The 25,817-nt window shown below is 40.6% G+C and overlaps 1 long non-coding RNA gene and 1 pseudogene across 1 annotated transcript in view; one reads left to right on the top strand and one right to left on the bottom strand.

Moving 5' to 3' along the window:
• The window catches only part of LOC116622903, a 78,832-nt gene that overhangs the window by 13,953 nt on the left and 39,062 nt on the right, over positions 1-25,817 (top strand). The gene's annotated exons all lie outside the window — the stretch shown is intronic.
• Positions 24,714-25,036, bottom strand: LOC116622902 (annotated as a pseudogene).

The following is a 25,817-nucleotide window of genomic DNA, read 5'->3' as shown; positions in this document are numbered from 1 at the left end:
TTTGTTCTAAGCAACATTTCTGCCCAAATGCATTAACTAATGCAAGAACAAAATTTGAAATTTCAGCTCATTATCATTCCAGTTTTTGCAGCACAATTTCCCTGAGGCTTTTAATTCTTTCCTTGGAGTCCTCTATATTAACTTTGAATCCTTGATGTGTTTTCAAATACTGGCTTAAAGCGTCACAGGTTGTTATTTTATTTAAGTGAATAAATTGGCCATCTAGATGTATCCTATTTAATATACTTTCATGCAAGTAAAACAAACTTCCATAGGAAACTGTTCATGTTATCAAGTGTCATAGGGAAGTCATGCATATGTATTTACTAATCTCAGAGTCTGGCTTCTTGATTATGTTATTGTTAAATCATTTATTTGTATCATTACCTTATTAGTAGTGGGACTAGACGTCCTGAAGCATTTCTTTTCTTATTTTCCTCATATCCTGTATCACACACAAACAAATATTTAAAAGAAAACCCTGTTGATGTACATATAGGAAGCATTTTTCTAGCCCTGATGATCCCATCGGCCAAGTATCTTTTTTTTTAATTTTATTTTTTTTATAATTTTATTTATTTTTTTATTCTTTTTTAAAATTAACATATAATGTATTATTTGTTTCAGGGGTACAGGTCTGTGATTCATCAGTCTTATGCGGTTCACAACGCATACCCTCCCCAATGTCCATCACCCAACCATCCCATCCCTCCCACCCTCCTCCACTCCAGCAACCCTCAGTTTGTTTCTTGAGATTAAGAGTCTCTTATGGTTTGTCTCCCTCTCTGATTTCGTCTTGTTTCATTTTTCCCTCCCTTCCCCTCTGATCCTCTGTCTTGTTTCTTAAACTTCTCATATCAGTGAGATCATATGATAATTGTCTTTCTCTGATTGACTAATTTCGCTTAGCATAATACTCTCTAGTTCTATCCATGTCATTGCAAATGGCAAGATTTCATTTTTTTGATGGCTGCATAATATTCCATTGTAAATATGTACCACATCTTCTTTATCCATTCATCTGTTGACGGACATCTAGGCTCTTTCCATAGTTTGGCTATTGTGGACATTGCTGCTATAAACATTGGGGTGCATGTGCCCCTTCGGATCACTACATTTGTATCTTTGGGGTAAATACCCAGTAGTACAATTGCTGGGTCGTAGGGTAGCTCTATTTTCAACTTTTTGAGGAACCTCCATACTGTTTTCCAGAGTGGCTGCACCAGCTTGCATTCCCACCAACAGTGTAGGAGGGGTCGATCCCCTTTCTCCGCATCCTCGCCAACATCTGTCGTTTCCTGACTTGTCATTTTAGCCATTCTGATTGGTGTGAGGTGGTATCTCATTGTGGTTTTGATTTGCATTTCCCTGATGCCAAGTGATGTTGAACACTTTTTCATGTGTCTGTTGGCCATTTGGATGTCTTTTTTGCAGAAATGTCTGTTCATGTCCAGGTATCCTCTTCTATACGTTTATTCCACCCATCTCAGTCTTTTGACTTCCAAATTTCTTAGCACTGGATCCCTGAACCTTTATTTTATTGTGAACAACCTTCCTTTATTTTCAGGCAATGACAGAATTGAAAGTCTGGCAGGTACTTTACAGCATTACTACTCAAAATGTGGATCATTTTGCCCCATCTCTGTTAATGTTCAGCCTCCATCTGTAGTCTGAATCACCTGTGCCCTAAGTGTGCAGGGTAGGATTTTGCAATAGCTTTTTTGATATCTCTGTAGATGTCAGCTAGTATATGAGCGTCAACATGCTTAAAACCAAAATACATGCAGACATGGCAACACACAGTCAACTCACCATACCCCCCTTCATGTGCTTCCTTTTCTTTACTGCATTTTTCGTTAATGACATTACCATCTCCTTGGCCATCTCAACTGGACATGGAAATAGCCTTAAAACATCTCTGTCTCTCAGTATTACCCCTCAGTTTAATCAGCCCATAAAAGCTGTTAGTTAAATTTCTATCAGGCCCTGGGCATAGATCCTTTCTTCCCTTTTCATCATCACTGTTCTTACTGTTCTGATTTACATTTTCATTATCTGTTGCCTTGCCTAATGCCACCTCTAACTTATCTCTCTGCCTTCTCCAGTCTGTCTTCCCTCCAAGCCAATTGTATTATCTATTTCTGCATCACAAATTACCCCAAAACTTAACAGCTTAAAATGACAAACTCGCAGTTTCTATAGGTCAGAAGCCCAGGAGCAGTTTAGTTGAGTGGTTCTGGGTCAGGAGCTCTCATGAGGCTGCAGTCGAGGTGTTATTCAGGGCTGCAGTCATTTGAGACTTGGCTAGGGAAAGCTCTGCCTCCAAGCTCACTCACAGCATTTTTAGCAGGCTGTTTTTCACCACTCAGGCCTCTCCACCAGGCTGCCTTAGCATGTGGAAGCTGGCTTCTCCCACAGAGATTGACCCAAGAGAGAGTGAGAGAGACTGAATGCTCTCCCCAGTTGGAAGTTGTAGTCTTTTTATAGCCTAACCTTGAAAACGACTTCTCTCATTTCTGCCGTATTTACTTCATTAGAGGAGAGTCACTAAGTGCAGTCCACAATCAAGGGGAGAGGAATTTTGTTCCATCTCTTGAGAGGAGGGGTATCAAAGAATTTGTGGGTATAGCTTTAAGGCCACTACAGTTTGTCCTCTGGCCACCAATTATTTCTCTCTCTTGCACGTGCCAAATCCATGTCAAAGACTTTGTGGACATGTCTTTAAAATTACCACACCACCTTACACTTCCCAGAAACTGGGATCTTGAGACATATCTTTGTTCTGAATATTTTTGCTGACTCCACTTTACATATACAGGAGGGCTTAAACTCCCCAGGTCTTCCACCATCTGGCCCTGATTACGTATTTTCCATCACTTGCTTATGAATCCTGCATGTAGTCAAGCCAAATGATTCACCATTTCCTAATCACACCCTAAACCTACAATTCTCTGTACCTTTGTGGATGTCATTTCCCAGCCTGGAAGGTGCTCCCTTATCTCTTCAAATTCTCTGCAAAAGTCCTAGCCTTACTCGCATACATTACTTCCTTCATAAGGTGTGACAGCTCCCCCCAAATAGAATATATCCGCTCTATTTGATTCCTAGAAGACAGGAACTGTACCTTGTTCATCTCTATATCCCTCAAAACAAGAAGATTTCATTGCATCCAACAGATGTTCTACAAAGGTTGAGTTAAATTATATGAAGATAGTACTTCTCTAATTTAGGCAAAACAAATACTTTGAGCTGTTTGTGTCCATGTGGTACACCAACACTATGGTAGCATTTTATTTGTTGCGTACAGTCTGTCTTTCAAAGATACAATGCCAGTATTGCTATGTGTGGGGCACCCTGACAGAATTGGTGGTAGAATTTCCAAATGATATCAACATCTTCAAAGTACTAGCCTTCTGCTGCTGTTTGCAAGGCCACGAAAAGTTCATTTACCAACATGTTGATGTACCATGTGTATCCCGCAGAGTGGAAATGATGGAGCTGTACAGTTTGGCTATCTTTAGTCATTCTGTAGGAGGACATCTCCTGTTTAATTTCTGAGCTCTCCCCCCCACCCCTTTCTTCCCTCCCTTCACTCTTCCTTTCTTTTGTTCTTCCTTTCTTTCTTTCTTCCTTTCATTGTCCACATCGTTTTCTACTCTGACCTGTCCTAGTTAGTTTCTCCCAACACGCTCTGGTTGGGATGGGATCACTGTCCTTTAAATTTAGTCAAACAGAAGTTCTCTCTTTGTTTACAGCTTTACTGAGGTGTAAATTACATACCATAAAAGTCATCCATTTTAAGTGTATAGTTAGTGATTTTTAGTAAATATATAGAGTTGTGCAACCAGCACTACAATCCAGTTTTAGACCGTTTCTATCACCCCAAGAAGATCTTCTGTGCTAACTGAATTAAAAAAAATTTTTTACCTTTTTTCTCTTTTTACAAAAACAATACAAAGTCACTTCGGACAATTTAGAAAATAAGTAAAATCAGAAAGAAGAAAATAAAAATGATCTTCATTCCACAACCTACAGTAATCATTGCTATTGGCATATATTTAATCCCTCTCTCTATTTTACCTACCTATTTATTCATATCTTAGAAAGGAAGGTACTGTTTAGGGGACGCTGAGAAGTTGATTAGCTCTGGGGACACAGCAGCTACATATTAATAATTTAAAAATAGCAGGGCAGATCTCTTTTTATCTTACTGATTTTAAAGAACTTGACTGAATTTTTGACTTTTGAGATAACCACATTACATATCTATTTATGTGTGAGGCTAAGAAGCCAATTAAGGCAATGAATAGGCCAGTGTGTAGTGGGATTGCAATGTGGCTTTACTTTCCCCGTGTGTAGGGGGCGGTGGGGGTGGTGAAGGGGGAAGGGGATACAGTGATTATGTCACCAGCTAGACCCCAAGACCTGACCTTCACTGCCCACCTGCCTGTACTCACTAACCTTTGTCTTATGTTTTCCCTTAAGCTCTTCCTTCTGGCTTTCCTCTTGACTCAGGCAAATGAAACCCTAAAATCATCCCCCAGGTGATGGCGACTGCCCTGACAAGACCTCTGCAGGCCCAGACCACCTAGACCTTTTGAGGTAAACCCCCAATTTGCACTTGTGCAGATGGACTATGGAGTGACCTCTGGAATGACCTGCAGTCACCTTTACCTCATAATAATACTAAAATCTCTGCCTAAGGAGGAGCCTAAGCTTCATTTACGTAACATGCAAAGTGTATATAGGCATGTTTCCTTAAGTCACATGTGTGACCTTATGACCACCGATGGCCAGGCTTCCCTATCTAAATGTTCATCCTAACCCTAAACAAAAGGAACCCATTCATCATCTCAGAGTCACAGCTTTGGAAGCCATTCCCCATGATCTCCTTATTTGCTGCAAATAAAAGTTTTCTTTGTGCGGCAACTCAACCAGGCGCAGTTTCTGACTCACCAAGGAGTGAACTCACGTTGGTTCAGTTGCAGTTATAGCCTATAGGCCTCGTGGAAGATTCTAAATGCAGAATTCGTGAGGGTGGGGTGGTGAGAGGGATGCAAGCATGAGAAAATTAGAAGAAATCTTGTAAGGAAAACATAAGTTGGGCTTCAAGGGCCAGTCCCAAGACTAAGGGCTCTTAGTTTCTTTGAAATGGGAAAATGGGGGAAAATTGAATTTAAAAAAGAACTGTTTATGATGATGCAGTAGGAAATTATTGTGTCAAGAGTTTTCTGATTAGCTTAGTTGAGTGCCTTGCCCAGAGTAAGCGTCAACAAGCTAAACAGTAAATGAGGACTATGAGCGACAGTGCCAAGATGTGGAATTGTAGGATTAAGATGGGTGTGGGGCTTTGGGGATTCTTTACCCCAGGCCGGGAAGTTGGCAGTTTGTTTTGTGTTAGCAAAGATGTTGGTTAAATTGTTGCCCATGACTTCTTGGGACTTAGACCTTATAGGTACTGAGGCTGAAGTTTTGGGGGAATGCGTAGAAAAACAAGCCAGGGTGTTAGAATATGCTGGTGACTTTCTGAGGCCTCCAGTAGTTCTTAGAAGAAAGAGAAAGGCATCTCAACTTGGGGCTATTTTGAAACTTTACTATTAGAGGTCTTTCTGCCAGCAATCCAAATTGTCTGAGAGTCAGGATATCATGACCCCTGCAGGACTGAAAAAGGTGAATTGTCTGTTAGAGGCTAAAGTAAAAAAAAAAGAGGCAGGAAACAAAGTAGGTCGTGAAACTGGGGACTGGGAACCACTCCATATCGCTGCTCCTTCTGGGCATCTTCTGCAGCGTGTCTTCTGCCTGATACAGGTTTAGAACATCCAGCCTGTGGGTACAGAGTACCTGTGCCTCCTAATCCTGCTACTGTTTGCATTTCTCTGAATCAGAGGTCAAGATGGACACCATTAAACTGAAGGATGGAGGCTAGGCAGAACACTAAGACAGCAGTTCTTAGGTTAGGGTCTAAATTCATGGGCTGTGACTTGGCAAGATTTCTGACTTTGGTTCTTAGCTCAGAAAATGGACTGAATGAATATAAGCAAAAAACTTATTAAGCTTCTGTAAAGAAGGTTGTGTTGCGGGAGAAACCCTAAGTCCAGTGAGCAAAGGTTTGTGATCTCCTGATTAACCTAAAAGGTTATTTTCCGGACCCGAAACCTGCACCAGTGGGAATCAAGTTGCTAAAAAATGCAGCGCCCTAAGAGGAGATTCTCCCTCCAATGCCCATCTCAGATGCAGATAGAGAGGACAGTGAATAAGGGGGCTTCTGTCAGAGAACAAAACAAGAGGTAGCTGGTTTTCTATAGCAGGGAGTTGATATTCCTCTCAAGTAGGATATATTGCTCATAATCATTGTGGTTTTTTCCTTCTTTCCTTTTTTTTTTTTTTCTTCAAATGGGAATTGTTTTTCTAACAGTGGTCCTGCTTTCCACTCTCCTCTCCCTCCAACCTTTGTATACTGGATCTGTTAGGGTGGTTAAATAATCTATCCAGAGACTTCCAGGCAACAAGGAACTACATGTAGACTTGTCTGGGAGATAGCGCCCAGATTTCTTGAGTAGAATAGTGTAATGAGATTTGGCATTGGGGCATATCCTTTTGGGAAGGGGGCAAGTGCAATTTTGGTGACATATTGAATAGTTGCATAATGTTGGAAGGACACATTTTTAAAACTGTATGTAAAGAAAGGTTTATAGTTGTTAGCAAGTCAGGGCATGGACTGTAGTGAGTCCTAGATGCCATTGTTGGCAAAGCTGTGACTGAAACTAGAATTCCTTCCCTCTACTTTTCACTTAATCAAGTCGATAATTTCTCTTTTTAGTACAAATGAGTTTGAGTTGGTTTTATTATCGCTTGCAGCCGCCAGCGTCCTGACTGATAGAACACATACATGTTTAATACATATTATCTCATAGGGGAGGAAAAACAGTTTTCCCTCTACTCGCTAGGTTCTTGGCCGAGTCCACCTGCAATAAAAGACAAATTACCAGGAGAAAAACAGACAGAAGTTTAATAACAGTGTATACGTCCTATATACTTGGGGAAAGACTCAGGAAAACTGAGTAATTCCTGGAGATGGCCCAAGCCAGCACGTTAAATAAATACCATCTTCAGCTAAAGACAAAAGAAAATGTTGGGGGTGGGGAATTCGTTATGAGAGGTTATTAGGTGAAGCATGGTAAACAAGGGTAAGGTTGTGATGCAGATTTGAGTCCAGCCTTCTTCACTGGTAAAGTGTTCTAGAGATTTAGAATCATCTCCCTCTTGCTGGTACCGAGGGAGACACCCTTAGTAATCCCTTATATATGTAAATGTCTTTTTACAGAAGGGTTAACTTCTACCGAGTTTTCAGAGCTTCACCCCAATCTGCTGTTTCTTAAAAATAAACAGCCCCAAAGAATCCTTAAGCCAAAGAAGTATATTTTGAGGTGGCAAATTGTACTCCCCTTCAGTCTTCAAGTCTTGTATACCCGCAGTTTACAAGGGAAAATGGTGTTAGCAACTAAGAAAGTAGACATAAATTTGTAAGTAGATCAACTTATCTTTTCAAATATAAACTGATGTAGGAAACAAATTAAAACATTATTAAATGTCCTGACTACCTAGAGCCCATTGATAAGCCCTTGAAACAGGCAGAGGGACCTTCCTCTAGGGACTCAGCTGCCTCAATATTAATGCTTTGCGAAGGGCAAGAGGCAATCTTAGCCCGATCCCCAGGACCCTGTAAGTCTACTTTAACATATAGAAATTCCTTGGGAAACTTCCTTTTTCTCTCCCCCCACCCCCACCCCAGATAACATGTTGGCAATCACCCTCCAAGCATACGACCCCTGGATATACATCTGAAGAATCTCAGGATTGAGTTTTTACTAAACAGTAATAAAGACCTTTCCTAACAATAGCTAGCCCCCTCAGGATCCTGGAAACCTTGTTTCCAAAATACCTGGGAGGCTGACGCTCTCCCTAACCCCCTCCCAACTTGGAAGTATATAATGGGCCACTCCTCATGACCCCATTGCAGCTCTGTCTGCCTACGGGTCCTGTCCCCGTGCTTTAATAAAGCCACCTTTTTGCACCAAAGATGCCTCAAGAATTCTTTCTTGGCCCCCAGCTTTGAACCCTAACATCTTTCCTACATCATAAATTATTATTATTATTGTTGTTTGTTTTTTTACGAATTTATCCTTTGAAGAGAGGGAATATTTCTGGCCATGTTTGCATTCAGGCATCTGATTAAGTTAATTCATGGATCATGTATTTCTCAGATTTTAGTTAACGGCCACAGCCATGTGTGGGTTTTAAACATAAGGGAATCAGATAATTTGTTATGGTATTTTAAAAATTGTGTTTCATTATTGGTAAATACATTTGGGTTACAATCTCATCTTCATGATCATTTAAAGATCCTTGGCCAAAGAAATTTTACAAATAGTTTCCCAAGCTGTGAGTCTTGCCTGTGTGATTCACAGATGTCTAAAGATACTGGAATGATGTATTAATGCTGACAGAAAGATAATTGCTTTCACTCATAATTAAATTAACATTTTCCAATAATACATTAAATATTACTTCTCTGTTCAGGCATTGAAGACTTTGTTCCACACCATAGACCATTTCATTTCAAGTGAAATCTGAAATGGAAAAGATCAGGTTACATAGCCTATTTGCTAAAATTCACTATTAATAGTATTATTTTCAAAGAGCCCCTCCAGTACCTTGCTTGCTATTTTCCCCAACTTTCAAAATTTTTATGTAGTTTTCTCTTCTCCTTTACCTCGACTTAAAGAGGTAACTTGGAAGGTACCACTATATATTTAAAGTGTCTGGCCCAGAATAGGTAGACAATAAATGGTAGCTGTTATTACTGGGGGAAGTGGTGGTGGTGGAGCACTAGGAATCAACAAATGTATTTATTACCTTTATTCCTATGTATGAAATTGGGCTTTTGATAAATTTGGATGAGCCTATTCTACCTGGTACATGTAAAATGCACATGTTTCTTATGCTTTAATGGATTTTTGGATTCTTTGTTTCCTCTTAGTTTTGTAAGAAGTATTCAATTTGAATTTATATTATGAGAAACACAAGGAAACAAGATCTCCTTAAGCATGTTGGTATTTTTGGTGGGGGTTTTTGTGCCTTCAGACTTGGTCCCTACCATTACTTAATGTTTGGTATCAGTAGATCCCTCTTCTTATTGCATATTTGCATATTCTTTCAAATTCCTTTCAATTTACTTTTGTTTTACTGAATTGATTTCATCATTGTGGCATCATGCCATGATAAAAATATTCCCTATGGGGCTGGAGAAGGCCTCAGCTTTGGTGGGCAGTACATCATATCAAATTCTGTAAGCATTTACTGTTAAGCATCTTACAAATGCAAGGCCCTGTAGGAGAAATATCAGTATGAAGAGGTGATCTCTGGCCTCTGGTGTCTGAAATTTAGTAGAAATGATAAGACAAAATGTGCAGTTGACTAAAATAAGACAGAAGATAGCAAAATACATGCCATTATATAAAGTGCTTACTCTGTGATTCACTCTTTTAAGCACTTTAAAAATAGTTAATCATTAGAACTTTAAACAATTATTATTATCTTCATTTTCATATGGGGAAACTGAGGCACTTGGCAGTTAAGTAATTTGTCTAAGTTACAAAAGTAATTAAGTGGCAGATCTGGGATTTGCCCCCAGAGAGTCCAGTTCTAGAATCAGCATTCCCATATTAAGCCAAGTGCTGTGTGCCTGTCGAGTGACTGATCCTACGTGTGTATGCATGGCTGTGCATGTGTGTATGTGTGTGTGTACATGTGTGTGCAGGGAACAGAAGGATGAAGAGGATATGGTGGGGTGCCTGGCTGGCTTAGTCGGTAGAGCATGAAGCTCTTGATATTGGGGTTGTGAGTTTGAGCCCCATGTTGGGGTTAGAGATTACTGAAAAAAAAAAAAAGATGTGGCATTTGAGCTTTATCTTTCTGTTTTCATGTGCTTCTATGTCTAGTTTGTTACATCTTGATCTTTTCTTAACTTTCCAATTAAACTCTGCTTGAAACCCTTCAAAACTCCTGGACCTCTGATTTCTCCCATTAGCTATCCCTATCTAATCAGGTCAGAGCTTTATGACTTTGGACCAAAAGCCTTTGTAGAATTTCTAGGGCAAAGTAAAAGTACATTATGTTCTTTAGAAAAGGTTATAAGGTTTCAGACAGAACAGAATGGAAATCACTGAGTTTATGACCACACATTATAGAGTTGGTTTTATGATGGGAATTACCAAACCAATTCATCACTGCATCCAGTTGGTTCCAGTGTCCAAAATCACTTTAGCTCTGATTTTTGAGGTTGACTGAGTAATGATAGGAAGTATGGATGATATGTATATGTCTGTGTTGGATAATAAGTAAAGCAAGGATCCCTGCTTGGACCTAAGCTGTGACCAGTCCTGCAATTCACATATACTTGGGAAGAGATATTAATGGGGCATCAAGGGTCTGTAGGCGGGAGGGTTTGGGGAGGAATAAGAACAAGAGAGCTCAGGGATGACTATGGAAAAAGGCTTTGGGGAGGAAAGAATGGTATCTGTCTTGGAGATGCTCTCAAAAATGGCCCCATGGGCTCATGGTTGAGGTTTGTGGCCAGAGGGGCTGCAGGCAACAGATTCCAGAGGGACTTTTCTACAGAGAGTATATGTGTAACTTGGGAACACAAAAAATACCATGTAATTGCCCATGTGACAAAGTATGACCAAAGTGGGGAAAGGGACATTCGTTTCCCATCCTGGGGAGCTCAGGGTGACCTCAGTGTGTCAAGAACCCTGGGGAAGAGATGGTGACTTTCAATGGGGGCAGCGGGCAGGGGGCAGAGCCAGCTTAAGTGGTAGGGACCTGACTGACTTGTTTGCAGCATACGTGATACACAGTCGGGGATTCCTGAAAATAACTTAGAGGAGTCTGGACCGTAAGGATAGGAGAGAGTGAGATGTGGCTCACATTCTGCAGAGTACCCACTAGCTAGTGCAGCCCAGAAAATGAGTGATATAGTAACTTATCTTTTACATATTAGTTCTTTTTTTTTTTTTTTTTAAGATTTTATTTATTTATTTGACAGAGAGAGACACAGCGAGAGAGGGAACACAAGCAGGGGGAGTGGGAGAGGGAGACGCAGGCTTCCCGCAGAGCAGGGAGCCTGATGCGGCGCTCGATCCCAGGACCCTGGGATCATGACCTGAGCCGAAGGCAGACGCTTGACGACAGAGCCACCCAGGTGCCCCGACATATTAGTTCTTGAATGAGTTCTAGTGCATGAATTCATTGGAGTCAGGTAACTCCAGCACACGTTTGCCACTGTTCTAAATTCATAGGACAGGCTACTACAAGGGCAACCAAGAAGAAGACCTTGAGACAAAGATTCTATGCAAATAGTTCATTGGTGAGTTAGTCCCAAGAAACACTGGTAGGGAGTGGGAAAGTGAGACAGAGGAAAGAAGGCAGCCAATAAAGGGTAGGTTATTAAGCCAGTTACTGTTGTGGGCAACTGGGGACAATCTCACCAGGCAAACCCTGGGAAACAACGTAGAACACACATTTCAGAGTCAACTCTCCTGAAAGGCAAGGGAGCTCTGGGGTATTTATCTACCCACTCTAGTCAAGTCATTGGTAGAGGGTTATTCCCGGGGGGATGTTAATCCCCCAGCAGTTGCTCCAGAGAAGGCTGCTCTGGCAGCCAGAGCACAGGCAGAGAATGGGAGATGCTGGTAGTTGGAAGTCAGATTGGTATGCATGGAAATGGGAAGTATGGGGGATGTGGGTGGGGTGCAGACAGAATCTACTACTATGGCATGGAAGGTCTTCTAGCTTGTTAGTTGTGCTATTTGACATTGTTTGGATTGTGTTGTGGATTTCCCTGCTGACCCACACCCGAAAAATTCTACCATCTCCTTTTTTCCTGCTTTCATTCTGCATGACTCTTCCTCTTTGTCTTTCCACTTCACTGTGTTCATCACTATTTGGCCTTAGTTTTGGCATTAGAGACCTATAGAAAGTTATTTCCTTTTTTGAGTCTCACTTTTCCCAATGTTTAAGATGAGAATAATACTCTTGGGTGCCTGGGTGGCTCAGTCGTTAAGCATCTGCCTTCGGCTCAGGTCATGATCCCAGTGTGCTGGGATCGAGCCCCACATCAGGCTCCCTGCTCAGCGGGAAGCCTGCTTCTCCCTCTCCCACTCCCCCTGCTTGTGTTCCTGCTCTCGCTATCCTCTCTCTGTCAAATAAATAAATAAAATCTTTAAAAATATTGTGTGTATTGAGGAATGATTTAACATAGAAAAAAAGCACATGTCATAATCTGATTGAAAAGGGCAAATTCTTTTTCTGTGGCCATACTTGTTTTTCCCTTGGCAAAGCCAAAATTTGGGGACCTTATCTTTCTGGTACCTTCAAAAGCAGACATATATAGGTAATGGCTGGGTTTGTCCTCTAAAAGAAAACTATATAAAAAAATAATAATAATAAAAAAAAAAAAAGAAAACTATATATTTTGTTATTTTTCTAATATTTTATCTGAGTTAATTAGATTGCATTTAAAATTTTGATATTTAGTGGAATAATGCAAAGCATACTTCACTGATATCTAAGCATATTGCATTCTGCAATAATATCTAAGCATATTACATACTATTACACATTACATATTAAAATAATATCTAAGCATATTACATATTATTTTGCTGTCTTTCATCATTTAGCTTATCCCACAAATAGTTGGGGTAGGAAACGGGGACTCAGCTTTATGAAGCCACAGCCATGGCCCTGCCCTGAATTTAGGCCAAATCAGAGCAATTTATTGACTCAGGAGACTGTGGTCTTTTATATTCCTAGCATTTTGTGTCTTGTGGTATCAACATGGCTTTTGATTTGATGGATTACTGCTTTTTGCTCTGAACTATTTAAGATGGAAGGAGAGAGAGGGAAAAGGAAGGAAGGAGTGGGGAGTGGGGAGGTGGAAGGAAGGCTGCTATTGTTAGCTTCTGAGTAAGTGGTAATTATTACAAAGATACTTTCCTATATATATTCATGCTGTACATGATTATAAAGTCCTTTTACAAACATTAAAAAAATTAATCCTCGTAGCTATTCCAAAGAATGAGCAGGAAAAGAAAGGATCTATCAATAACAGGTTTGTACTAACCCTTTGGAGGAGGCAATTGTGAAGAAAAGGAGACTTAGAGAAAAATAGGATGCAAGTATGAAGGCAATGAAATCACACCTTTGGTTTGCTTAGAGGAGAAAGAATGTGCCTACTGGGATTTATGTGAAGGTCTTCATTGCTTTATATGCTGGTGCAGGGAAGGATGGCAGTTCTGAAATTTGAACCAGTTGTGGCCCTGGCAGTTCTGAGATGAGTCATTTTGAGAAAGGCCTTTGATCACCATGAGCCCTGATTTCCTTATCTGCAAAATGGAGATAAAAATACTCATGCAATATACCACCACATGGGTTATTTGTAAGAATTTAACAAAATGCATGTAAAAGCACTATGCAAGTTGTAAAGAACTGTACGTGGTACTACATGCTAGTATTTCCCTGATAATGAAGATAGGATCCTGTAGAATCAGGAGAATATAAAACATAAAACCAGGAGTTGACTTCTTAAAAGCATTATTAGAGATCCAGAGTTTACTTATTTGGAGGTTTAAGATTTGTCTGGTAGAAAGTTGTTTGATTATTTGTTTGTTTTTAGAAGTAAGATGACAACACTGGTTTCTTTGCTCCATGCCTTTATTGAAAGTGGAGAGATAATATTAGGTTAGCATTTTGGAGGCACGTTTATCCAGATATTTTGGATAATGTTTATGCAATATAGAATTGTTAAGGATTTTCCACGTAATGGCAGGAACCTCTACTGGGATGGGTTGTTGGGTTTTGAAAGATCTAAGCTCAAGTCCATATTCAGCTACATAGTAGTTGTGTGATCCAGGACAAGCTATTTATTCTGTTTTTTTCATTTATAAGATAAGACTACAAGTTCTCCTAGGGATCATTGTGAGGATCGAATGAGACACTGGGTGAGAAAATTCTCTGAAAACTATGAACAACTCCATAAATATAAGGTGATATAATTATTATCATTACTTATGTTTAAAGAAATGAAACCAGCAAGCAAATATTTAATAATACAAGTTAAAGAGAATCAAGCCAGAAATTAATGAGGTATAGTCAATTTGGAGACACAGATTGCTTTCTGATGATTTCTTTCCATATGGTTTTGGTATGGGATGCTTACTGGTGATAAATGGGAAACTATGCAAATGTGATGCATCTGCACAGTTCATTTCAAGATTCATAACTTGCCTTGCTGGCAAGCGATGAACTTCTAAGAGCTTGATTTGAACCTGTTCAGTCTGTTGCCTGTTTTGAGATTTAGTGGATTGTTAATAAGTTTGATTCAGCCTGCAATAACTCTATGAGAAAGCTATAGGGATAACTGAGCTCCAGGTGTCAGAGCGTAGTGTAGAAGTTATAACTCTGCAGAAAGGGCAGGGCTGGGTGGCTATCCAGGCCAAGTCTCCATAGGATACCCTTAATGTGGTGAATTTGCCACAACCCGTGTTCTGGATGTCTGCATTGTAGCATATGAAGTTCAAGTTTGTCAACTTTTGGAGTAGATCTTTCTTTTTGAAGTAGACTCACATTATCCCTACTCATCACCTGAAATCTAATATCTAAATACCAATTAATTTTCAATGAGAAATATAGTTACCAAGAAGCCCCAAGTTTCCAGGTTAACATGTGAGAAGCCAAATTACAGTCAGAAAATTTCTTGGTAAATTCAGTATCTAAACAGGTACCACTGATCATCTGATTAGAATGTGAAAGCATTTATCAGTCAAGTTTCCTGGGTGTAGGCAACAAAATTCTCTGTTGACTCACCTAAGCAGAAAAGGAATTCATTGAAAGTTCTTGAATAGCTCACAGAAATGATGGGCAGGCTGGAGAACCAGGCTCAGAAAACAGTGGGAACCAAGAGAGACTGTGAACGGAGAACAAGCGCGGGCCTGCTGTGTTCTGTTTAGTGTACCGCTGCTGTCCCAACTCTGAGCAGGTGATGTTGCTGCTACCGATGCATTCCCAATGCTGATACTACTGCAGGTCTTTTGAAAATGTTTACACCACTATGTATAGCTTTTCAACTGTCCCTGCATCTTTGTTTCTTGCCTTCAAGATTCAGAAGCCCAGGTGGGAGCGTCTGGTTGCTGAATTTAGGTCATGTGCATCTACACAAGTAGCAGGGTGCTAGGAGAGGAAATACATTGTCCCAGACTGTGCTTCTCAAAGTGTAGTCTGCAGACTGGTGCCAGGCTATGGACTAATTGTTTTTATTTTGTGATGAGGCAAAGAACTTGTGCTAGAATATAAACCGATTTAGTGCTTTCTCTATTGAGAAAACTTGGCTATGGAAAAAGTATCAGCTTAATTAAACAGTGTACTACCAAACAGAGCAGCACTTCCCTAGACTTCATGATGGGAGGCTAGGGCCTGTCATCAGAGGGCTACCCACAAAAGGAAGGGTGCTTGGAAGCTGTGTAGTCAAACAACCAATGTTCACTACAAATGAGATCAGGACTCATTAGGACTGCTCCACCACAGAGACATACCTACCATCGGGATTGTGTGACTTCTGTGGATCTAGACATACTCTCACTTGGCTGGTGCTTGGTTGGGCTTGATAACATTGATTCTGTTGCTGCTACCTTTTTTCTACAGGGTGGATATCTAGCTACACTCTTAGGAATTTTTTTTTTTTTTAGATTTGATTTATTTATTTGTCAGAGAGAGAGAAAGAGAGAAAGCGAGCACAAGCAGGTGGAGTGGCAGGCAGGGGGAGAAGCAGGCTCCCCGCTGAGCCGGGAGCCTGATGCGATGCGGGACTCCATCCCAGGACCCCGGGATCATGACCTGAGTGGAAGGCAGACGCTTAACTGAGACACTCAGGCGTCCCTTGGGAATGTTACAGACACATTTTGTGGTCTAAGAGCAGTTCTGTGCTACTAAGATGAACTATAATGTTTTGCTATTATAGATTAATCTGAGCTGCTTACCATGTACCCCACCTAATGAAAGATTCTTTCTTTTTTTTTTTTTTTTTAAGATTTTATTTATTTGAGAGAGAGAGCATGAGAGAGAGAGCACGAGCAGGGGGGAGGGCAGAGGCAGAGGGAGAAACAGAATCCCTGCTGAGCAGGGTGCCCGATGCAGGACTTGATCCCACGACTCTGGGATCATGACCTGAGCCAACACTCAACCGACTGAGCCACCCAGGTGCCCGAAAGATTATTTCTGTATCTTTTCAAATGTTATGTTGTGGGTAGTTTAAATGCATTGAAAACTTCTGGTATGATTATTTGGAATAGAATGGTTAATATTCTACATCTGTTACTGGACTCATGCCATAATTATTCATTTTTCCTATGAGGAAAAGAACTGGAGATCTGTTAACTTTAGTCATGTTAGTGCAGCCTCCTTCCAAAGAGATTTGCATTGGTGAAGGGAAAATTATTTTTCCTGAGGCTATCTGAAGACAAGTGTGTTTTAGGCATTTATTGGTTCAATTAAAAAGTGATCTTTTTTAGCTTCTACATCCCATAACTCCAGATTCAATGGACTTGATTTCACCAAGTTGATCTGTTTTAGTGTTATGAAAATGAGAGTGTAGTAGTAGCTAGAGGTGAAAGGGAAAGTAAAGGAGAGTGGGGGTGGAGGAGAAAAGAGTGCATGAGAGGAGGAGAGCAGAGCATACACCATCATCACATCTGAAGATGGAAAGGGGGCAGATAGGTCTCCCATCTTCACAGGGTACAAAAATTCTCTGAGGTTTCACATTTATGGGACAAAGATCAGTGTTTCAGCAAACATTTCAATGAATATTGTGCATAGAGCAACATGGAGAGGGGGGATTGGGGATATTAAAATATAAACACATGCAAAATTATAACAGCATATTCTGTACGGTAAATGTTCAAGGCTGAGTAGAAACAAGTAGTGTTGAGAACTCTGAGAGGTTAACAAAGTTACCTTGGAGGAGTTAGACCTTGGTTAGACATTGAAGGATGGGATGATAATGTCAACAACTTCAGGCTCTGAGATTTTACCCTTCTTGCAAGCTAACACGTTAGCTTGCCAGTTTCATGGAGACTGCCAGAAGACATAAGATCAGAGACAGAGGACTTTATTGCTCACAGCAAAGCAAGCAGAATGAGCCAGAAATTTTTTCTTATTTTAAAAGAGAAATTTATAGAAGAAATAACAGGGGAAAATAAAGAGATCAGGAAGTACAACTTGTTCCTGACACAGTAGAAAGTACGAATCCATATTGGGTTTTAACAGAGCAGATGTGGCCCAGACAGTAGGGCTGGCTAAACACAATTACCTCTAAGATGAGGGCTGGCTTCTGGCTCATTCCTTATTTCTCTTTCATGGCTCACCCCGCTAGCCTTGGTCTCTGATTTCTATAGAGAGCCCCAGTTTTTTGTTTTTTTTTTTTAAAGATTTTATTTATTTATTTGTCAGAGAGAGAGAGAGCGTGAGAGAGAGAGAGCACAAGCAGAGGAAGCAGCAGGCAGAGGAGAAGCAGGCTCCCTGCTCAGCAGGGAGCCCGATGCGGGGCTTGATCCCAGGACCCTGGGACCATGACCTGAACCGAAGGCAGACGCTTAACCATCTGAGCCACCCAGAGCCCTAGTTCTGCTTCTAAATGAAACACAGTGAATGAGGGGTTATTATCTAAGGGTCTTTTCTCTTTCAGGGTCACGTTGTCCAATACTGTAGCTAGGAGCTCTATGTGCCTATTGAGCACTTGAGCTGTGGCTAATCTGGATTGAAATGTGCTGTAAGTGCAAAATACACACTGGATTTCAAAGATTTAGTTAAAAAAAAAGGAAACAATCTAATTAATAATTTTTATATTGATTATGTGTCGAAATAATATTTTGGATATATTATTTAAATAAATTACGTTATTGAAATTAATTTTACCTATTTTTACTTTTAAAAATATGTGGGTATAAGAATTTTTTTTCAGTTTGATTGAAAATACAAGGAATTTTAAATTATATATGTGGCTAGCATTTGTGGCATACATTATGTTTCTGTTGGGTAGTGCTGCTCAGGTACATTTGAGAAAGAGGGGAGGCTCTCTTGGTTCCTCCTTGTTATCCTCCAAGGGTTGTGTGACTTCATGTGCTGTCATGGACCACAGCTGGGCATGGCCTGGCTGCTGAGCTGCATTAAACTGCAGTTGTCCTTGATATCCTCCCACTGCTGCCTCAAACCAGAGTGTTCTTAGAGGGGAGGGATGGGGGATATGGTCAGGACTCAGCTTTCCTTGTGACCCTGTCCCTCACTTCCCTTCACAGCACTCCCTCACAAAGATTTGTAGGTGAATCAGGCTTTCCTAAAGGGTCAATGAACACTAAAGGAAATTGCAGCCTATGAAGGAAGGATTTTTAAACCATGTATTGATTATACCTTATTTCACATGGCCTATGGAAAATGTAGTCAAGGATTTAAGTGCTTCACAAGGGATCACCTTGAGGATGCAATGTAGCACATAGTTCTTAACCTTGCTCTTCTGACCTTAAGTCTTTACTTATCAGGAAGACCACCTTGTTCTAATATCTGTCATGGCAATCTGCAGCTCAACTTTTATGAAACTCTACTACCTCCTCAGGAATTGGTCTTATCTAAGGATATCCCCACCAACCCTGTTCTCACTAGGGTTCTCTCTCTCTGAAAATCCCATCAAAACAATCTCTTGATAAGACAAAACTGAGTTTATTCTTACTGTAGTAAGGGAGAGCATACCTTGACAGAGTCTTGGTAGCTTCCGTAGGGGGAAGGGCTGAACTGGGATATTTATGAGGTTTTAGAGGCCAGTTTAAAATGGGTCTTTCAGGGGCAGCTGGGTGGCTCAGTCAGTTAAGCATCTGCCTTTGGCTCATGTCATGATCCCAGGGTCCTGGGATTGAGCCCTCCATGGGGCTCCCTGCTCAGTGGGGAGCCTGCTTCTCCCTTTCCCCCTGCCACTCCCCCTGCTTGTGCTCTCTCTCTCTCCTGTGTGTGTGCGCTCTCTCCCTGTCAAGTGAATAAATAAAAATCTTTTAGGAAAATGGGCCTGGGGCGCCTGGGTGGCTCAGTCGTTAAGCGTCTGCCTTCGGCTCAGGTCATGATCCCGGGGTCCTGGGATTGAGCCCCACATCGGGTTCCCTGCTCGGTGGGGAGCCTGCTTCTCCCTCTCTCACTCCCCCCTTCTTGTGTTCCCTCTCTCGCTGTGTCTCTCTGTCAAATAAATAAAATAAAATCTTTAAAAAAAAAAAAAAGGGCCTTTCATGCAGAGGCTTGATTAACATTGAGTAAAGATCAAGATACAGTAAGTTAGAATTGGTGGACACAGCAAGGGGTGGATTTTGAGGTGAATGTTTTAAAGAGTCATGGGGAGTAAGGTTGTCAATGCTGTCTATCGAAGAGTTGAACAGTTTTATTTTTATTTAAATGATTTTCTTAGTAAAGGTTTCTGGAACAAATAATAAAGTTATCTGTGACTTCTATTCTCTTAAACAAGGATATTTTGGAAGAGTAAACTCATGTTGATGAAGACAGTGGACTAGTACAAGTGATGTTAGTAAAGCCAGCTGAAAAGGAAATGTAGACAGTAAGCTGTGTGGGGGTAGGTGGTGTGGTTCTTTACCCTCAGCAGGACATGCCCCCAGTCTGAGTTATTCAGTTTGTAAGACTCCAGAAAGGAAGTCTTGGGTGCTCTACATCTACAGAAGAGTAAGGTACACATTGGCTCACCACACATATATACAGATATTGCCTATCTTAGTTGGGTTTCCCCAAGAACAGACCCTCAAAGCAAGGATTTGGGTGGAGATGTTTTATTTGGGAAGTGATTCCGGGAAGCGACAGGGAAAATGGAGTCAATCAAGAAGTGTGTGAATGAGTGGGATACTACTGTGGGCAACAGAGGTTCAGACCCTCTGGGGACCTGAGAGATTATGGAACAGCTCCCTGAGGAGTAGGAAGTTAGGGTCTTTATCTCCCCAATCCCATCCTAGCACTTCCAGGATGTGTAGGCAAGCACATTTCCTTTATTGACCATCGAACACCCTAGTGGAATCCATTAGCTTATAAGGTAATTCTCTGCAGGTGACCTCTGGGAAGATCTGAGGGGTACAGGCAGAGCACCTTCAGTATCTGCTACATTGCCCAACAAGGTGCTAGACCCATAGCAGGTCTTAATAAATGTTTATTGAGTGAATGAATAAACATACATGATTTAAGAATAAGCCTTAGTTTTCAGACTATAGTCAAAACTTGATGAGTAGGAAGATAAACTTTTCCTTATCTGCCCCATAATTGTAAGGCTGCTCCTCTTGTAATAGAGTTAGCACCTCAAATGATTATGCATCCATCTCTTTTGCCCTCTTTTCTCCCGTTAGGCCAGCCAAGAATGAGTAAAGTGTGAATCACTGATCCCCTTAATGACAACTATTTTAGCTTCATGAAGATTGGAAATTAACTTAAAAGGAACAACAGATATCTTAGATAGGAAATACTACCCCCTCCCATCCCTGCCAGTGGGGGTTGGGGAGTTGGGAGATGAGCTGACATGTATGTTCTTCAATTACAGAGTTGTTTGTTTCAACATCTTTTCTGCCTGGTTTTGATGTATTTTTACTGAGATTCTCTGAAAATGTTGGGGTTTGGGGAGTAGGATATGAGTCCTCAAATCGCATAAATAGAAGCCAGATCTGCTGTGTTTGAAGGCCTTGGTGAAAGTCAGTGCCAACATCATGAGGAGAGCTGATCCAGGAAGACAAGAACTAAATATATGTGAGGGGGCTCCTCTAACAATAGATAAAACTACAAGATACGTAGCAAAGTAGAAAAAAAATTATTTAACAAAAATTTATTGAGCATCAACCATATATTATTAGGTATTATGCTAATACCTAAGAAACTTGGGACCTATTAACAGTTACTCCCCACTCCCACCCTACTCTGTCCCCCCAAGCCCTAAGAAATCACTGATCTACTTTCTGTCTCTATGGATTTGCCTGTTCTGGACATTTCATATCAATGGAATCATATAGTATGTGTTTTGTGACTGAGTTCTTTCGCTTATCACTTGGCATAATGTTTTCAAGGTTTACCCATTAGTACTTTATTCTTTTTATTGCCAAATAATACTCCATTGTATGAAAGTGATGTTGTGATTGATAATAGATAATAGGTATATATTTGGTCTTTGCTCCCATTTCTAGCACAGAGCTCCTAAAAACCTTGGAATTTCCTGGGCCACCTAGTTGGCTCAGTCAGTTGAGCATCCAATTCTTGGTTTCAGCTCAGGTCATGATTCATAGATAGTGAGATCAAGCCCCTCATCGGTCTGCAGGGAGTCTGCTTGAAGATTCTCTCACTCTGCCCCGCCCCTCAGTAGGACGTGCACAAGCACATGTGTGCAAGCTCTCTCTCTCTCTCTCTCTCTCTCTCTCTCAAATAAATAAATTAATCTTTTTAAAAAAAACCTTGGAACTTCCTAAGTGAAGATATGATAAAGTGGCTGTCCTTTGTTATGTTAATGAGGTGGATTTTTGAAAACACCTAAGGATGGGGGCTGGTTGCCAGGGAAGCCAGCCATGTGATTGGAGGGTTGGAACTTTCAGTCCCACCCACTAACCTCTGGGGAGAGGAGAGGGGCTAGAGGTTGAATCAGTTGCCAATGGCCAGTTCTTTAATCAATCATGCCTATATAATGAAGCCTCCATAAAAACATGAAAGGATGGGCAGGGTTTGGAGAGCTTCTGGGTTGGTGAACAAGTGGAGGTGCTGGGAGAGTGGTTAGTTTGGAGAGAGCATGGAAGCTCTGTACCCTTTCCCCATGCCTTGCCCTATGTATCTCTTCCATCTGGCTGTTCCTGAGTTATACCCTTTTTTTTAAGATTTTATTTATTTATTTGAGATAGAGAGAAGCAGTGAGAAGAGAGAGCACGAGCAAGGGTCAGAGGGAGAGGGAGAAGCAGACTCCTCGCTGAGCAGGGAGCCCGACTCAGGGCTCGATCCCAGGACCCCGCAATCATGACCTGAGCTAAAGGCAGATGCTTAACCAACTGAGCCACCCAGGTGCCCCAAGTGTTTTTTTTTAAAATATTTATTTACTTGAGAGAGAGAGAGTGGGTGCTGGGGTGTGGAGGGGCAGAGGGAGAGGGAGAGAGAATCTTAAGCAGAAACCCCGCTAAGCATGGAGCCTAACTCTGGGCTTGATTATAGGACCCTGAGATCATGACCTGAGCCAAAATCAAGAGTCAGACACTCAACTGACTGAGCCACCTAGGTGTCCCTGTGTGCAGGTTTTTTTTTTTTTTTTTTAAAGATTTTATTTATTTATTTGCGAGAATGAGAGAGCGAGCACCAGTGGGGGGAGAGGCAGACAGAGAGGGAGAAACAGGCTCCCGGCTGAGCAGGCAGCCCGATGCAGGGCTTGATCACAGGACCCTGGGATCATGATCTGAGCCAAAGGCAGACATTTAACGGACTGAGCTACCCAGGTGCCCCTGTGTGCAAGTTTTTATGTGGACTTATATTTTCGTTTCTCTTGGTTATATACCTAGGTGTCAAATTGCTGGATCATATGGCAACACAATTTTTAGCTTTTTGAAGAATTGCCCAACTGTTTTTCCAAAGCAGCTGTACCATTTTATATTTAGACCAGCAGTGTATGAGGGTTCCAATTTTTCCACTTCCTCTGCAACACTTGTTATTGTCTATCTTTTTGATTATAGCTATCCTAGTGGGTGTGAATTGGTATCTTATAGTGGTTTTGATTTGCATTTCCCTGATGACTAATGATCTTGAGCATCTTTTCATGTGTTTATTGGTCATTTGTATATCTTCTTTGGAAAAGTGTCTATTCAAATCCTTTTCCCATCTTTTTAATTATTAGTCTTTTTATTATTGAGTAAGAGTTTTTTGCATATTCTGGATATCAGTCTGATATATGATTTGCAAATGTTTTCTCTTATTCTGTGGGTTTATTTTTGCTTTTTTGATGGTGTACTTTGAAGCACACAATTATTAATCTTGATGATATCTGATTTATTTTTCTTTTGTCACTTGTGTTTTTGGTGTTATATCTGAGAAATCATTCCTAACCAGAGGGCATGAAGATGTATGCCTATGATTTCTTCTAAGTGTTTTATAGTTTTATTTTATTTTATTTTTTTTTTTTTAAAGATTTTATTTATTTATTTGAGAGAGAGAGAGAGAGAGCACATGAGGTGGGGGAGGGTCAGAGGAAGAAGCAGACTCCCTGCTGAGCAGGGAGCCCGATGTGGGACTCGATCCTGGGACTCCAGGATCATAACCTGAGCCGAAGGCAGTCGCTTAACCAACTGAGCCACCCAGGCGCCCAGTGTTTTATAGTTTTAGCTTTTACATTTAGGTCTATGATCCATTTTTTTTTTTAAGATTTTATTTATTTATTCATGGGAGGAGGCAGAGGCAGAAGCAGGGAGCTTCTCTGCAGGGAGTCTGATGCAGGACTCCATCCCAGGACCCTGGGATCATGACCTGAGCTGAAGGCAACCACTTAACCAACTGAGCCACCCAGGTACCCCAGTATATGATCCATTTTAATTTTTCTGTATAGTGTGAGGTAGGGGTCCTACTTCACTCTTTTGCATGTTGTCCCATCTTCAGATGTGGAAAACGACTATCTTTCCTCCACTTGCCATTCTTATCAAGAATCAATTGACCATAAGTGTAAGGGCTTATTTCTTGACTTGAAATTCTAATCCATTATTATAAACATGTATATATCCATATGCCAGTTCTACAGTTCTGTCTTGATTACTGTAAGTTTGCAGTAAATTTAGAAATTGGGAAATGTGGGTTTACCAACTTCGTTCTTCTTTTCCAGATTTTTTTGGCTATTATGTTTGTTTGTTTTTTGCATTTCTATATGAATTTTAGGATCAGTTTGTTAATTTCTGGGAAAAAAAGGCAGTTGGGATTTTGATAGGAAGTGCATTAAATTTATAGATCTAAAGAATACTTTTAGAATTTAATGAAAATATTTGCTAAACTGAATTGTTATTTTCTGATACTTGAACTTTATCCATTCTCATGTAAACTGTTACTATGTTTATTTTACTTTATTACGTAGAGTAGATCTGTTAAGACCTTTGCTGATAGCACATTGGCATTGATTTATTTATAATGCACATTTCACAAATGTGTTAAATTTTCCCTCCCTAATTAGTTCAGTTTACAATAGTATAGTTTTATAGACTATGGAAAGGCAAAGGATGGGGAGAGGGTGATAAGATTTGTTATAAAAGTACCAACACAGCCTGGTAATGAAAGGACCTGTCTTTTGACTGTATATTTGTGTTCCAAAATGTTGTATTTCATGTTCTAATGTGCTTCATCAAGCGCAAGATGTTAAATAGATTGGTAGTTTTTGTTGAGTTTTCCCCATAACTATGTAAACAGATGTAATGAATTTTAATGCCAAAAATTGTTTTCAGGGAGATTAAATTTCTTTTTTTAATCAAATATTATGAGATTGGGAAGTGCTGTTTTAATAAAGAGTATTTTTTTTTCATTTTGAACATAACCTCAAAATCTTACTGTCTTCATAAAACCAAATATGAAGCTTAGAACTGGATCACTTGGCCCTTTCTCTTCTTATCTCCTCCCAATTCAAAATTCTTGCATCTCTCAATAGCCAGCATTTTCTTAGATCTGCAGTTGGGTTCAACACATTCAAGCTTCAGCACAATCCTCTTTGTAGTTTTAGGTTTTTTTTCCAGAAAATCGGCTTAGTGTGCCAATCATAGCCACTCTGCTTCCTGTCATAATGCTGCTTTCCCTGGGCATACAGAGCATCCTTGTCCTTCTTGTATTGTGTCATTTTGTGGGGTTGGTGCTTGCCACACCTCTTACAGAAAGTCCAGCAGGTTTTAGGAACATTCACCATGTTTGCAAGAGCACTATCAGCAGGGAAAAGCAATAATGAATATTTTGAATGAACCCATTATAATCACCCCAAACTCCAGAAAAACAAATGTATTTGAATGAAAAACAGAGTTACTTTTAAGAATCTAGAATTATAAACTCAGAGTATGTCTCATGTATATCTGAGATTATGCTAGATTTCATAAAGAAATTGCCAGATCAAATAATTTATTATTTAAGATGCTATAAATTAATCTGGAATATAAAAGCAGTTATTACAGACATAAGTCTTTTTTTTTTTTAAGTGTTTTTTTGGGGGGCGCCTGGGTGGCTCAGTCGTTAAGCGTCTGCCTTCGGCTCAGGTCATGATCCCAGGGTCTTGGGATCGAGCTCCGCATCGGGCTCCCTGCTCAGCGGGAAGCCTGCTTCTCCTTCTCCCACTCCCCCTGCTTGTGTTCCTGCTCTTGCTATCTCTCTCTGTCAAATAAATAAATAAAATTAAAAAAAATTTTTTATTTATTTATTTGACAGAGAGAGAGAGCAAGCATGCACAAGCAGGGGGAACGACAGGCAGAGGGAGAAGCAGGCTCCCCGCAGAGCAGAGAGCCTGATGTGGGGCTTGATTCCAGGACCCTGGGATCATGATCTGAGCTGAAGGTAGATGCTTAACCAACGGAGCCACCCAGGTGCCCCTACAGACATAAGTCTTAAAAATATTGACCACAAAGCTGTCACTCATGATCCTAACAAGAAAATGAAAGACTTTTAGGCTGCAAAGACAAACTCAAAATACCTATGACCCA

Source organism: Phoca vitulina, unplaced genomic scaffold (genome assembly GCF_004348235.1).
Source record: "Phoca vitulina isolate PV1807 unplaced genomic scaffold, GSC_HSeal_1.0 scaffold55, whole genome shotgun sequence".
Lineage (NCBI taxonomy): Eukaryota > Metazoa > Chordata > Mammalia > Carnivora > Phocidae > Phoca > Phoca vitulina.
This window is presented reverse-complemented; position numbering and strand designations above follow the sequence as displayed.